The sequence below is a fragment of the Miscanthus floridulus genome, chromosome 4, assembly GCF_019320115.1.
Source record: "Miscanthus floridulus cultivar M001 chromosome 4, ASM1932011v1, whole genome shotgun sequence".
Taxonomy (NCBI): Eukaryota; Viridiplantae; Streptophyta; class Magnoliopsida; order Poales; family Poaceae; genus Miscanthus; species Miscanthus floridulus.
This window is the reverse complement of record NC_089583.1, coordinates 95,727,618-95,743,918: the sequence shown is the minus strand read 5'-3', so window position 1 is coordinate 95,743,918 and position 16,301 is coordinate 95,727,618.

Here is a 16,301-nt window from a genome sequence, read left to right as displayed (position 1 = left end):
AAGCCATACTCCTTCCGGTCATAGACGGTAAGACTCTACCGTTTGCACCAGGCCCGCCCTTCAGTCCATCTAACAAGTTGAGTACCTTTTTTTGGGCGCATTTCTATATGCATGGGGAAAAACTCTCCCGGTGTACTGAGGCCATAATGATCTTTTCCTCTGCTAATGCCATCTCAGTCAAGGGCAAAAATTCCTGTTCCCGTGTTTTTTCTCTAAAATTGAACTAATTCCCATGAAATTTCTATGTGGTTTCTATGAAATTTCTGTGTTCCCAACAGGTCCTGTTCAGTTCGCTGAAAGCCAGGCTGAAAGTTCCCAATAGGGCCAACACAGGCTAATATGCATTAATGATCTCAGTTCCATGTAGATCAAATACTACTTACACCTAAGGGCATCCGGAGTGTACAGAACCATCGACAGACCTTAAGACCCAGTGGGCACTCGTACGGCCGACCAAACAACATAATGGCCGAAGTACAAAGGAAGCACTAGAACTAGAAATTCACAAGTTAAGAAACTAAAAAAGAGTCAAAGAAAACGAAAATAGAGACAGGTGCGAGGTGAGTGATACACAAGCGCTGCCCGCGTCCGGGTATCACCGTCGTCGAGAACCGCATGTGTTCCGGCTCCTGGGACCCACGGTAACGGTATTACGGGAAAATGTCTCAGCAACCCCAGCTGGTAGTGGTAGAGAGACAAACGAGGAATTACAACTTTCCAAGGTCCTGGTATCTCCGCCCAGTCGCTCTCCACGTCTCCAAGCTGGGCCGGCCCTGGTATCTCCGCCCAGTCGCGGCAGCGGCGGAACGTCGGACGATCCGGGGCCCCTGGTTCCCTATCCGTGGGCCGATAAGGCGAGTGGTCGGCCATACAAAAAGCCGTGGCCCCGGACTCGCGCACGGGTCGCTGTCCCTTGCCTACCCCGCCCCTGGCCCCTCCCCGTGTGTGTTTCTTAATTTTTATTAATCTTTTTAAAATTTAACTTTAAAATAGCCTCACTTATTATTTTTTATTTTTATGTTTAATCTTTTTTTGTCGAACACATGTGTCCTAGCACGACAAAATGGTGCTGTAAAACTATATGTGTTGGCGCGGAAAGATCTGTCATGTTAGACGATGATTTTCACATGAAAAATTTTGTTACACCACTTCCCTTGGCGTGACATTAGTGTTTTGTTGCTCCAACTGGAATAGCATATCAAGCCTCAACTTTAGAAAAATTATATATTTTCCATATGATGTCATATGAAGATGATTTACCTTTCTAGTTTTGAGTTTTTCATTGGATCGTTAAAATGCTAAAAAAATAATATAAATTCCAGCAACATAATAATGCCTATAAGCATTTGTCGTCACAGAAAAGTAATATATTTTCTTGTATGATGTTAAATAAAGATACTTTTATATGAATGTTATAGCTCTCAGTAAGATCTATGACTCAACTTTATACGCAAGAAATAATAAATGCTGAAATTTTGTCTATTTTTAGCATCTTAACGACATCAAATAAAACTTAAAACTATAAAGTTCTAGATCTCGTTTAAAGTTATAGCATTCATGTATTGACTTTTTTTTATTTGACACCATATAAGAAAGACATCACTTTTATGTGACAACGGACACTTGTACGTGATTATAACACTACTAAAAATTTATATTATTTTTAAGTATCTTAACAATTGTGGGGGTACAACCCCTGGATACCCACGGCAGGCCACATGGGCTGCGCCCCTAGGGGCGGCCCAACCCACAAGACTAAGCCTTATGGGGCACGGCGCTGCTCGGCGCGTCCTGCAAGACACCGGGAAGATATCCTGAAGATACTACGAGATCTGTTAGGATACGTATGATCCCAAGATTCCTGTAATCAGTTATTACTTTCCGGTTATCTCCCAGATCTAACCAACCTGTAACCCTGCCCCCGGACTATATAAGGCAGACAGGGACCCCCCTCCAAACACACGCAATATCATACGATAGCCAATATAATCCAATAGACCACGGGAGTAGGGTATTACGTCACGCCGACGGCCCGAGCCTGTCTAACTCGTGTGTCTCTGTTGCCTTCTTGTTCTCGATTGCACGCATCTCTGTCGATCAATCTACCTTTGTGGGATACCCTTCGGAGGACTGTCAATGATATTATGTCGACAGTTGGCGCGCCAGGTAGGGATGCGCGTGCTGTTTCCATGTCGAACAAGATGGTACGTTTTGCAGGCTCTTCGTCCCTCCAACAGCCCGGCTAGATCTTCACGGTCGGATCGATCTCGTGGATCATCAACGCTAACAGAGTTGGAGACCTCATCGAGCCGGTGCAGATCAATACTGCGCCGATCACCCCAACACCTGCGACTACAAATCTAATTTTAGAACCACCTCTGAGGTCACTTTCGCCGACAATTCGCCGCCCTCTCCCCCGCTACCCAAGGAGGCAAATCAACAATGAGGATCTGAATCGCGTCCATTGATTAGTTGGCCAAAAGCTCATCGATTGCCTCTCCATCGCAGAATCGGCTCTAACCACTCTGGTCCAGCACCGACCACCCTCTGATTCAGATCTATCGGAGGCGGATTGGGAAACTCCAGGGGTTACGGCCCTACCCTACTGGCTCACCAACATCGTCGTCGCCTATCAAGATGCCCTAAGGGGCAAATTCGTCGACCAGGTTGGAGATATCCGTCCTCTCGTCTACCAGATCGCCGACCAGCTCCCACTGGCTGTCAACATGCTACATGTCGGTCGACGCCCAGGAGCATCTCTCTAAACCATCCTGGAGGAGAATCCAGACTTTGAGTCCTAAGGCTCCACGAAGACTGTCGCCGAAACCATCACCGAACAACCTCCTTTTCCTCCCTTTCTTGGAGGCGCAATCTTCAACGTCAGCATCGACAGTCCCCTGCGGGAAGGGGAAACCGAAGAGGACCGCGCTGCTTGCGTCAACAGGAACATCAACCGTGCACAGCGCCGAGCAAAAGAAGTTGCCCTTATGCTAGCCAAGGCAGCTCGCAACGATTAGCTTGACTCATAAGGAAGACCACGCCAACTCCAACACAACCTCGACGATGAATTTGTCCGTGTTGACATCCACGACATCTATAAGACCCCAAGCGCCAACTTGGCTGTGGCCACAAATGAGCTCACCCTGGCTCCCGCAGACACCGAAGGTCGCCAAGGTCGCCGCCATGCTTAAAGCGGCGCACTGCCAGGTCAACGAGATCCTCTCGGATCAGAGACCTTCCTACTCTACGAGCTTGATTCGTCGATTAGCCATGCCAAGATCTAATCACCGCCCTAGCCAAAGTTGTTTCGCTGACCAGCACCACGATGATGGACAACCTCTCCAGGGGAGCCAAGGGCAACCACATCGACCACCCTCGCCAACATGACCAGGAAGTTGACCAGGACGTTCGAGCACACCTTAACAATCTCCGAGATGCGCTACGACGTATCGATGAGCGCTGTTTTTCCTGCCATGAAGAAGAAGTATGCCATCGTCAAGAGTACGAGCAAGAGTTTGGTAATTCGGACTTAGCCCTCTAGCCACTCAACGCCGACAATGTGCAGATCACGGTGGCGATGATCCTGAAGGGCCCTAAGCATTCACAAGGGTACTCTGGACACTTTAGTAGGCCCCGTGGTTTCAAAATCAATGGGGTCGAGCCCTACGAAGGACGGATGAACCCCATATAGTGGCTACAAGCTTATGCCACTGCTGTGCGCGCCGCCGAGGGAGATACCAGCATTATGGCAAACTATCTCCCCAGTCATGCTCATGCCAACTACGATGAACTGGTTCACAAGCCTTGCCCTAGACTCCATCGGATCCTGGGAAGAGCTGAAGAAGGTCTTCATCGACAACTACATGGCCACATGTACTTGGCCAGGCACCAAGCATGATCTGAACCACATTTATCAAAAGCTAGTCCGAGCTCCTCCGTAGCTACATCAGACGCTTTTCTGAGATGAGGAATTCTATTCCCAACATCACAAAAGTAGAAGTCATCACCGCCTTCATCCAAGGACTCCACCGCGACCTTCGCTACAAGTTCAATCGCAAGCCACCTAAGGGGATTAGCGAGATGATAACAACCACCGATCAGTACGCTGACACCGAAGAGGCCAAAGTGCGCTTCAATGAGGATGCGGGCATTCATCGCCCAACTCGCCGCAGCAATGAGCGACCCAACGACCGGCGCCACAATGACCACAACTATGATGACCATAGTCACCATTGGGACAGTGGCCGTGATTGGCCAGAAGGATCCAAATCTGGTCAGTATCACCGCCGCAGACCAGACCATATCATCGCTACCATTGATGAACCTCGCACCTAAGCGCAACTATGTCGAGTAGTACAAGAAGATCCTCGAAGGCCCGTGCCCTCTCCACAAAAATAGCAAGCATAAGATGAAGGACTGCCTCGGCTTGGCTAAGGAGTTTTAGGCTAAAAAGCCAGACGATGACAACAAGATGGAGCCAGAGGCCGCCGACCACCTAGGGGCAACAACAACGCCTTCCAAGATCATGACAAAGTGGTCGCCACCATCTTTAGGGGCCTCGTCGCCGCTGAGAGCAGAAGAGATCAGAAGCTCACTGCCCGCCGGGTGCTCACCGTCAACATGGAAGACGCCGTCACCAACCCTAACTATCGCCCTTGGTCTGTCGATGTTTCACCACCGATAGCCTACCATGGGGGTACCCGGGGCAGTATGTTCAGGCTTCGACGTATGCTAAACTCGATGGTTAACGTAAGAGACGGTTGATTTATCCTGGTTTAGGCCCTCGATCGTAGATCGAGTAATAACCTTATGTCCAGTCGGCGTTAGCCTTTGCATTGGATTGATTGTGATATGTTGTGTTATACAATTGTTATCCTCTTCTCTCAGGAGCCCTGCCCTCCTTTATATAGTCAGGAGGTTAGAGTCCTAGTCAGTTTACAATGAGATTTCCTAGTAGGATTACTTAATAGTTCTACTACTAAGATTATATAGGAAGAATCCTAGTTGGACTAGATCTTCTCTCTCCCTTGCGGGGTATCCTGTGGGTCCCGCATCGACAAGCCCCCAAACACTTCATGGTTGAGCTCTGAAAGTCTTCGCTTTGCTCCTTCAAGTCTTGTTGAGTAGGAACAAAATGTCATCCAAGTGCTTTCTGGAGTGAAACCTTGTAGTGCTTCTTGGGATCTTCGAGTGGTGAGTGCTTTTTGAAGAAAAAGTACATCCATCTGGTTGTAGCCCCCAAGCCTCTTGCTATTTGGAACAAGGAGCTGGAGGATCTTGTCTTGAAGTTGCTCTGATTATTCGTTGAAGTTTTATCAAAAAGAACTCAAATATGGCTCGTTCTGGGTTCTTTTTGTCGTAATGTCTTGAAGTGGTCTGCGTTGAGGAAGTCTTTTGGTGACGTGTGCTTTTTCGAAGAAAAAGTGCACTCACTAAGTGTAGCCCTCGAGCCTCTTGCTATTTGGAACAAAAAGTTGGAGGGTCTTGATCCTTTATGTTGTTTGAAAATTTATGTTCTGAAGTAGTCCCCGAGACTTGGATTATGTCATCATCCTAGTAGTTTTGCGGCATCTTTCTGAAGCGGCCCTTTATTCTTGGATTAAACCATCATCCGTGTAGTTTCGCGGCATGCAGCCTCCGAGCTTATGTCCAGGGTTCTTTTTGGGTGGGTGCAATTTTTCGTAAAAATTGCACTCACTGAGTGATAGCCCCCGAGCCTCTTACTTTTGCTTGCAAAAGTTAGAGGGTCTAGATTCTTGTCTTCAAAAAATTCTAGGGCTATGTATCCCGCAGCCCCATGCTTTCTCTGAGTTCTTCTCTTTAGAAAAGAAGTCAGATGAAGAGTCTTGATGTGTCGTCGTCGTTGTAGTCTTGAGTTTCTTGTATTCTTGGTCCTTTGTCTTTGGTTCCGATCCTCTGGGAGTAGTTGAAATGAAGGTCGAGCTCCCTAGCTTAGTGTTGATTAAGCTATGATGCTGGCTGAGCCCCCGAGCGTATATCCGTGTTGTTTTATTCAGAAAGAACTCGGATGCGAGGTCTTGGAGTATTCTTTGATAGTCTGTTGTTGTCAGATGTAGTTGTATGGTGGTGGTTGAGTGTAAATGCCTTTTGTTCATGGGTTGTACTGTGCTGGTATATTCTTCCGAATATGCCCATCTTCGAGTACTGTTTTCTCTCGCCTGAGTCATCCATTATTGAAGTCCTGTCTTTTACTTGTATCCTTTGTTTGGCTTATTTCATTGGTACTCCTAGTCCATGTGCGCCGCTCCTTTGGTCTATAAATACTATCCCGGAGTGCTTGTTTTCATCCATTGGACATTCTGTTGAAACCTTCGTAGTCATGAACATGGTAGTTTGTGAAGTAGAGCAGCCCCCAGACATATTTTGTAGTTCCTGTGTGTCTTGTCGTAGCTAAAGGAAGTCTTGTGATAGGGATTAGAGGTAGGCTAATCCCGCGACAGCATTATGCCAGGTTGTACGTGGCGGTAGTTGGAGGAAGTCTTGTGATGTGGGCTTCGTTTCTTCATCGGGCAGTTCTGGGTTGATCCTCGTCGCCTGTCCTGAGACTGTCCAGTGCAGATCAACATCATATCCAACATCACATCAGTCTTGGGTAGACAGATGCTCGCCGGCCTTCTCTGCTCCATGTTGTCTTGTCGTGCTGCCGATTTCCGCCTTAGATGCACTACGTCCGTCCTTTGAAGAAAACAGTGTAGCTGATGACGGTTTGTCCTTCCGAGTAGCAATTTGGGACACGTAGTCGTTCCAGAGCCTAGCCATGTCCGTGTTCCTCTTTGCTACTTTGCTTTTCGTGGTGCCGAGTTCGTTGGGTCTTGTAAGATTTGTAATCTTCTACTTTTGAAGTCGCTTGTAATGTAACGAATCTTGTCTTCTGAGTTGTCTTTTACTTTTCTGCTATGATCCCTGTCATTCATGAGATTACCTAGTTTCTTTCTTCAATAACCGGGTTCCTTTGTTCCTTGCAAGGTAGCCCTTTCTTTCTTCTTGGTTTGATGAGTTGTTCTTGTAGCGATCTGATAACCCTGCTGTGGTGCTGGATGGATAAGTCTGAAATCTGCCCGTTGGTTTGTACCGTTGTGTAGATTTGTGCCCTCCGTTGTTTTAGCTATGTCAGTAAATGGACCATTACATTCTCACACTGTGTTTTAACGGGCCTAGTGGGCCGTTTTTATTACTGAAAAATATATTTAAAGACCTTTCATCTTCCTTTCCTTTGCTGCTTAGCTCCTGCCTTTAAACCCTAGCTTTTAGAAATCCGCCGCCGTCATCGTCGCTGTCACCCGAGCACCACCATCCTAGCTTCATCTTCCCCAGTGCCTTTTTGCTTCCGCTAGTTCATGGGAAAGAAGAAAGCCGCAAGCAAGTCTCAGGCGACCTTCATGGACAAGGAGTCATCCCTTTCTTTGATCGAAAACTAGGAGTTCGTGGCCATGAGGGCTGCTCAGAAGGTTTGGCTGGCTCCAACAACAAGCGAAGACCAGCTGCGCGAGCTCGTTAGCGACGGCTTGATCCAAAGTAAAGTCATTGCTGAATGGAGAGTACCGGGCGAGCATCGGGTTCCAGCTCCGGGTCCTGGTGAGATTGTCCTCTTCATTTCCTTTGTCCGCGTCGGACTTTGCCTTCCTGCTTCCGCCTTCCTTCATCAGTTTCTTGGTTATTTCGGGGTTAGTCTGAACCATCTAACTCCCAATGCCATTCTTCATCTTTTTGTTTTCGTTCATCTCTGTGAAGCTTTCCTTGGAATCCCTCCTTCTCTATCTCTTTTTCACTTTTTCTTTCGTCTGAAACCTCAACCCCGCCGTGAAGAAACCAGCGTTCTTGGCGGTTGCGGGATTCAGTTTCGCCAGGGCCTCAAGATTAAGTTTTTTGACTATGACCTAGTCGATTCTGTAAAAGATTGGCGTGCCGAGTGGTTTTACGCTGCCAATTTGATCCCTTCCCTCGTCGTCCACTCTGGATCTGGTCCTATGGTGAATGACCGATGGGACAAGAAGCTTGAGTCACCTGCTGAGATTCAAGTGATCTAGCCACTCCTTGATAGGATTAGCATGCTAAAACAGCAGGGTTTGACCGGCTTCGGTATTGTTTTGAGCTTTCTTCATCGCCGGGTTCAGCCTTTGAAAGAGCGGGAGCATCTTGGCTTTGAGTATTCTGGGCCGAGGATCCTTGACGCATGGTCCCAGCTCTTGAGCTGACCGGTGAGGAGGTACTCGAGCATCTCCAGAAGATGTTGAAAGGAGTGAGCATCATTCCTCCTGCTGTCTCCGAGTTCTCAGCCAACAACCCACCCCCAGCTGTGAGTTGTCTATCTTTTTGTTTGAGTACTTTATGTACTCTTGCTGCATCCATTTTTGCTTAGGTTTTCCTTGTCTTGCTGTTTTATCCTTTTTCGCAGGAGCTTGGGCGAAACTTTGTTGACCCGATCGCCCTTGATGTTCTCCCTACCGTGGCAGAGATTAGGGATCGTCTAGCTAGAACTTCTGCAATTAGTAAGTCCTAAACCTCTACAGCCCTTCTTGGGGTTTCTTCCAGATTTGTTGATGTATATGAAGAATATGTTCCTCGTCTAGTCCCTCGCGGTCCTCGCAGTGTCCCGAAGAGGGGGCGAACGGATGGGTCTTCATCTGGCCTGCCTGTCTCCAAGAAGCCTCGCAAACCAAGTACTCCCTTAGGTACTCCAGTTATTGCTAGCATGCTCTTAGGTGAGCACATTTAATACTCTTTGTTCCTTTGTTTTCCTGTTTCTCTCTTGAACCGAGTACTTTTTATTCTTTTTTCAGCAGGTGCTCTGGTTCCCTTGGCTGAGGGAGAGGAGGATGACGAAGTACCCCTCATCATGCAGCGGTGAGTTATTTTTCATATTCCTGTTGCATTGAATCTCTCTTCTTTGTTTTAACTTTTAGTCTTGAACCTTTTGAAGTAATCGAACGTCGCGTATGAGTTCTTCTGGGGCTCCCATGCCGACTTCTTCTGAAGCTCTGGTGTCAAGTTCTTTGGTGGCCCCCATACCGAGCTCTACCGCTCCTCTAGTGCAGAGTTCTTTCACGGCTCTAGCCCCGGCTTCTTCTGCGGCTCCATTGTCGGTTACCCCGCTCCTGTCGCCGAGTGGCGGGGACGTTTTCGCCGTCATGGTTCCCCCTGCGAGGCCTTCTTTTGGCTTCGCGAAGAAGAAAGTTGTCGGGTGAGTAGATTCTAGCTTTTATCTTTTTTGGCTTCTATCTTCCTTCTTCTGGTTCTTATCGGTGCTTCCTTTTATCACTTTTTAGTGTTTCGTCTTCTCTTGTTTCTTCATCGACTTCTTCTCTGTCTCCCGCCGTGCCAACGAGTTCCGAGCCTCAGGACTCACAACATTCTGTTAATGAAGTTGTTGCGGGGGCTTCAGAGCTACCTGGCGAAGTTGCAGACTTGGCCACTCCGAAGGTGACTATGGCCGTCGTGCTGGGTCCTTCTGAGGGTTTGACTCCGGCTTCCCTAGAGGTTGCTTTGGTTGCTCCTTCTTCGCCCCAGCTGGCCTCTCCTTCCCCTTCTCTTGTTTCCGGCGGTCCCTCTTTTTCCAGTGACGTGGTGCAACAGTTCAACGCCACCCATTGGTTATCGGAGCTAACCACAGCCTGGGGGAGCTTGTCGACCCTCATGACTTCTTTGGGTGAAAAGCTCTAGGTAGGTTTTACTGCCACTCCTTTTTTGCGTGCTTGTTTTTCTTCTGTTCTTACGCCTTGTTTCTCTTTGCCTCTTTTTGCTTAGTCTTTTTCTCATGATCATTCTGGCTTCTTTTTCTCATCTGAAAATGAGAGGAAGTTGTCTTCTGAGGTGGACGCTCTAAAAGCCGATCTCGACCTTCTCCGGGCTAAGTTGGAGATAGAGCGTCAAATGCACCAAAAGGAGGAGAAGATCCTTCGTGCCTAGGTAGTGGAGACGGAGAAGCAGAGAGATGCCGCGGTGGAGTCTGCGAAGAATGAATGCAAAGGTGCCATGGGTTCTGCCCATTTCTTCTTGTATTTTTACTTCTTTTTTCACTGACTTGTTCTTGGGTGTCTTGTCTAGTTTTCCGAGTTGAGAAGCAGAAGCTCTCGGAGAGTATCGATGAAATGAAGGCTCTTGTCCGCTCCAGTCATAACAAGGCTGAGGAGGTAATTACTCGTGCTGAGGAAGAACTCGCCCTTGCTAAGCTGATTAGGCGTGGAGCTGACAGAGATCTTGTGCAGGCCCAAAAAACTATTGAAGGCTTGTCTAGGAAACTAGCAATGGCTACTAAAGATTGGAACGTTTTGTGGAAATCTTTTCGTTCAGTAGCTGATGTTCTCCGGACTCCAACGGATGACGGGCAATCTTGGGCTCAGTTCATTCCTCGGATTCTGACTCGTTTCTAAGAGTTTGCAAAGAAGTGCACTCAAGTATGTACCAAGAATGTGCTGGCCCAGGTCCGGGTCCTTGCTCCAGAGGCGCCTCTGTCCAAGATAGCGGAGGAAGCTGATAGCCAAGAATACCTTGATGCTGTTGAGAGGATGGAGTCTGAGGTCGAAGGTTTAGCCAGTAGGGTTGTAGACAGTCTTAACATTGATATTTCCCTTCCTGATGACAATGCCTGATCTAATTGATCAGCCTCTTGTAATATTACACTCCTCTTAAAATGAAGATTCTTTATTCTCGTTGATGTATTCTTTGCCCGGGTGTGGTCGGATTTACTTGACTTGCTGAGTACTTTGTCCTGTTTTCGTCTCTGCTCAACTCTGTGTGTTATCCTGACGAAATCCCTCGATTTGTCCGAGTACTTTTCTCTTCTTCCTCTTTTGTGATCCGCCGAGTACCTTGTCCGCGCTTGGCAAACTTCGGCAGACTTGTTAGGTGTAGATCTTTGCGTTGACAACCTTTCGTCTGCGCTATGTAAAACGACTTGGCATTGAATGTTGCCTTGACAAACTTCAGGCATCCGAGTGCTTTCTTGAGTGGCGCTTGTGCTTTTCTGAGGAAAAGAGTATTCCTATCTGGATGTAGAGTATTCCTATCTGGATGTAGCCCCCGAGCCTCTTGCTTTTCGAAACGAAGAGCTAGGAGGGTCTTTTTAAGCTTAATTTCGGTCGATTAGTTTTGGTTGTTAGTTTTTAGCTACCCTCATCGGCGGGTTCAAGCGTCTTTTTAGCTATTTTGCTCTCGACCAGGATGCTCAGGCATGTTTTCAGCCATCTTGCTTCTTGTTTCGGGTGTTAGCTTTTAGCTACCCTCATCGGCGGGCTCAAGCGTCTTTTCAGCTATTTTGCTCTCGGCTAGGATGCTCAGGCATGTTTTCAGCCATTTTGCTTTTTGTTTCGGGTGTTAGCCTTTAGCTACCCTCATTGGCGGGCTCAAGCATCTTTTCAGCTATTTTGCTCTCGGCCGGGATGCTCAGGCATGTTTTCAGCCATTTTGCTTTTTGTTTCGGGTGTTAGCTTTTAGCTACCCTCATCGGTGGGCTCAAGCGTCTTTTCAGCTATTTTGCTCTCGGCCAGGATGCTCATGCATGTTTTCAGCCATTTTGCTTTTTGTTTCGGGTGTTAGCTTTTAGCTACCCTCATCGGCGGGCTCAAGCGTCTTTTCAGCTATTTTGCTCTCGACCAGGATGCTCAGGCATGTTTTTAGCCATTTTGCTTTTTGTTTCATTACAACAACTCGTTGAAAGTCATGACAAAAGATGTTGTGGATGAATATCATCTTTATTGATCATGAATATAAACTAATACATATGTTGTCGAAGAATATTGTCCTTCATCGATTGTGAACGTTGGTCCCTTATGACTTGCATATCCGTTTTCTCTTGAGTTGTTTTTATGCGTAGAATCTTCTTAGCTGGCTGATGTGCCATGTATTGCTGATTTCTCTTCCATCTTCGGTTATTAACTTGTATGTGCCTGGTCCAGTGACTTTTGTGACAATGAACGGACCTTCCATGGACTGAGTAGCTTATGTCGTCCATCAGTCTTTTGTATCCTTCTTAGCACTAAGTCTCCGACTTGTAATGATCGAGGATGGGTACTCTTGTTGTAGTGTCGTCTTAAACCTTGTAGGTATCTGGCTGATTGGAGGGTAGCAGTTTATTCTGACTTCTTCTGAGCTATCGAGTTCTAATCTTCTTGTGTGTTCTGCTTCTCCTTCATCGTATTGTTCTATCTTTGGTGATGTCCAGATCAAGTCAGCAGGTAGTACGGCCTCTGTCCCGTAAACTAGGAAGAAGGGTGAGTGGCCTGTTGCTCTGCTCATTTGAGTTCGTAGCCCCCATACTGCTTTAGGCAATTCTTCAATCCACTTGGCTCCATAGTCCACTAGTTCTTCGTATAATCTTGGTTTTAATCCGGCTAGTATGAGTCCATTAGCCCTTTCTACTTGTCCGTTGGCTTCTGGATGTGCAACAAACGCGTAGTCTATACTAAAACCATAGTCTTGTGCCTAGCTTTTGAATTCTATAGTCGTGAAGGGGGAACCTAGATCTGTGATGATTCGATTGGGCATCCCGAAGCGGTGTATAATGTCTTGGATGAACTCGACTGCTTTTGCTGCGCTATATTTTGTGAGTGGTTTGTATTTGATCCACTTGGTGAACTTGTCGATTGCTACAAAGATGTACTCGAAGCCACCTTTTGCTTTCTTTAGAGGTCCTACTTGATCCAGCCCCCAGCAGGAAAAAGGCCAAGCGGGTGGGATGCAGATAAGATTGTGAGCTGGCACATGGGCTTGTCTTGCAAACATTTGGCAACCTTTGCATTTTCTGACAAGTTCTTCTACGTCTTTCAAAGCGGTTGGCCAGTAGAATCCGGTGCGAAATGCTTTACCAACTAGTGTTCTTAAAGCGGCATGATTTCCACAGCAACCTGAGTGTATTTTGTCTAGGATCTCTTTTCCTTCTTCAAATGAGACACATTTTAGGAGTACTCCTGATGATGCTGCTCTTCTGTAAAGTCTATCTCCTACTAGAACGTAGTTTTTGCTTCTGTGAATAACTTGTGTGGCTTCTGCTTTATCTGCTGGCAATTTATTTTTTTTGATGTAGTCGATGAAAACTTGGCTCCATTGAAGTGTTGATTACCAAGATCTGAACTGCCTTTAGCCTGAATTTCATGGGTTGTTTCATCGGATTGTTTGATAGAGGGAACTGATAGCTCTTCTATGAATACGCCGGGTGGAACCTTCGCTCTATCTGATTCCGAGCTTGGCGAGGACGTCTGCTGCAATGTTGGAAATCGCGTAGGACGTGTAGAATTTCTAATCCTTGAAAATGTTTTTCAAGTTTTCGTATTTCAGCACTAGTAAGCACTCATGTTTTCTTTGGTGCAATCCCAATCTTTGTTGACTTGGTTGATGACTACTGCTGAATCGCCGTATATGAGTAATCTCTTTATTCCGAGAGTAATTGCCACTCGTAACCCGTGGATGAGGGCTTCATATTCTGCTTATTATTTGTAGCTTGCCATAATATCTGAAGGACGTACTTGAGTTGTTTTCCTTCTAGAGAAATGAGGAGAACGCCTGCACCAGCCCCGCCTAGTTTGAGTGATCCATCAAAGTACATCTTCCAGTGGTCAAGGATTGTATCTGATAAAGGCTGTTGAATCTCTGTCCACTCGACCACAAAATCGGCGAGAGCTTGAGATTTGATTGCTTTCCGCAGGGTGAAATCGATGTTAAGAGCTCCGATTTCAACTGCCCACTTGGATATGCGCCCCGTAGCATCTTTATTATGTAGGATGTCTCTGAGTGGAAAATCTGTCACCACGGTAATCTTGTGGCTTTCGAAATAGTGGCAAAGCTTGCGTGAGGTGATGAGTAGAGCATAGAGTAGTTTTTGTACATGCGGGTACCGGATTTTGGATTCTAACAGTACTTCGCTGATGTAGTATATGGGACGTTGCACTTTATACACGCGCCCTTGTTCTTCTCTTTCTATGACTATTGCCGTGCTGATTATGGTAGAAGTCACCGCAATATATAGCATCATATCTTCGTCTTTCTTTGGAGGTGTCAGGACAGGCGACGAGGTGAGGTATTCTTTAAGTTTTTTGAAAGCTTCGTCGGCCTCTATTGTCCACTCGAACTTGTCTATCTTCTTTAGTAGTTTAAAAAAAGGTAACCCCTTTTCACTGAGTCTTGATATGAAACGGTTGAGGGCCGCCATGCATCCTGTTAGTTTCTGCACATCTTTGATACTTCTAGGTGGGTCCATTTCTGTTATAGCTCGAATTTGCTTGGTGCTGGCTTCGATCCCGTGCTGACTGACCAAAAATCCGAGTAGTTGTCCTGAGGGAACTCCAAATACACATTTGTTTGGGTTCAATTTCCATCTCCATCTCTTCAAGTTTTTGAAGGTTTGCTTTAAATCTTCAATCAGAGTGTCTGGGTTCTTTGTTTTCACCACTACATCGTCCACTGTATGCCTCCACATTTTCACCGATTTGATTCCCAAGGCAAGTTTGGATAGCTCTTTGGTACGTGGCGCTAGCGTTCTTTAGTCCAAACGATATGGTCTTGTAGCAGTAGGCACCAAATGGGGTGATGAAAGATGTCTTGCTCTGGTCTTGTTCTTTTAGTGCGATCTGGTGATACCTCTGAATAGCAATCGAGAAAAGATAATAGTGCAGATCCTGCTGTTGAGTCAACTATCTGGTCAATGCGTGGTAGCCCGAATGGATCTTTTGGGTAATGTTTGTTGAGATCTGTGTAGTCGATGCACATGCGCCACTCGTTAGTATTTTTCTTCTGCACAAGGACCGGGTTTGCTAGCCAGTCTAGATGAAGATTTCCCTAATGAATCCGGCTGCCATCAGTTTTGTTATTTCCTTTTTAATTGCTACCTTTTTGTCGGGTGAGAATCGTCGTAGCCGTTGCTTTACAGGCTTGGAGCTTTCATTAACATCAATTCTGTGCTCAGCCAACTCTCTTGGGACTCCTGGCATGTCGGCTGGCTTCCAAGCGAAGATATCTTTGTTGTCCCAAAGAAAGTTGGTGAGCGCGAGTTCCTATTTTGCCGAGAGGTGAGCACTAATAGTTGCTGTCTTGGAGGTATCGCCTGTGCCTAAGTTGATTTGCTTGACTTCGGCTTCTTTTGGTGGTGCGATGATGCTGGGCTTTTTAGCCGGTATTTCTAATTCTTCTTGGCTTGTCTCTAGCAGCGATTGTGGCTATTTCTTTTCTTCCATTGTCAGGCTTGTGCTTTAGCTACAATTTGGATCGCCTGAACATCGCAAGTCAAAAGCACGCTTCAAATCAGCTTCGAAGAGAAAGGATACCATTGGGTCCTGGCATCTTAAGCAGTAAGTACGGATAATGTGGTATTGCCATGAATTTGGCCAGTGCTGGGCGTCCGAGGATTGCATGATATGACGAATCGAAGTCAGTGACCTCAAATTTGATAAACTCTGTTCAGTAGTTTGAAGGAGTTCCAAAAGTAACGGGTAAAGTAATTTGTCTGAGTGGCATGGCTGCTTTGCCGGGTACTATTCCATAAAAAGGTGTGCTTGTTGGTGTGATCATCCTGGCGAGTTGTAGTCCCATTTTCCTTAGAGTTTCTGAAAAGATAATGTTAAGTCCAGCTCCCCCATCAATTAGTACTTTGGTGACGGTCATACCAGCAATAGTTGGATCTAGAACCAGTGGATAATGGCCTACGTTTCCCACGCTAGTCCATTGGTCTTCTCTGGTAAATTGGATAGATACTGTGACCAATTGAGATATCTTGGTGTAGCCAGTTCTGCTGTCATAATGGTCCGTAGTGCTAGTTTTTCTTGATGTTTGCTTCTGCAATCCGGAGCCCCTAAGAAGATTACTGCTACCGTTCCCCTGGGTTTTTGGAATCCTTTGTCCTCGTGGTTGTCTTCATCTCTTTTCTGATTGTCCTCTTTGGTGTTTTCCTTACTATCTTTTCTTGTGTATCGATCATTGAAAGTGTAGCAATTTCCGATGGTGTGCCTCCATTAGGGTGCAATGGGCAACGTATGTTTTCAATGTCATCATATCTTCTGGGTTTGGAAAACTTCTTTGATTTGTCGACCATTGCCACAGTATTGTCTGGTCTACGTTTTCTTTCTTGATGTCTGCTATTTCGGTGATTTTGCTTGTCTGAGTTGTCCTGGTTGCTTCTATTCGGGAACCTCTCTCGTGTTTTTTCTTCTGCAGTAATCATCTATTCTACTGTTCATCTAAATTCTTCATTGTTTCTTAGATTTTCTTTGCAGAAGTCTTGAAATTGCCACCTAGCCATGATTCCATGAGAGAAAGCTTCAATTACTTCTCGTTCAGTTATGTCATGCACTTGA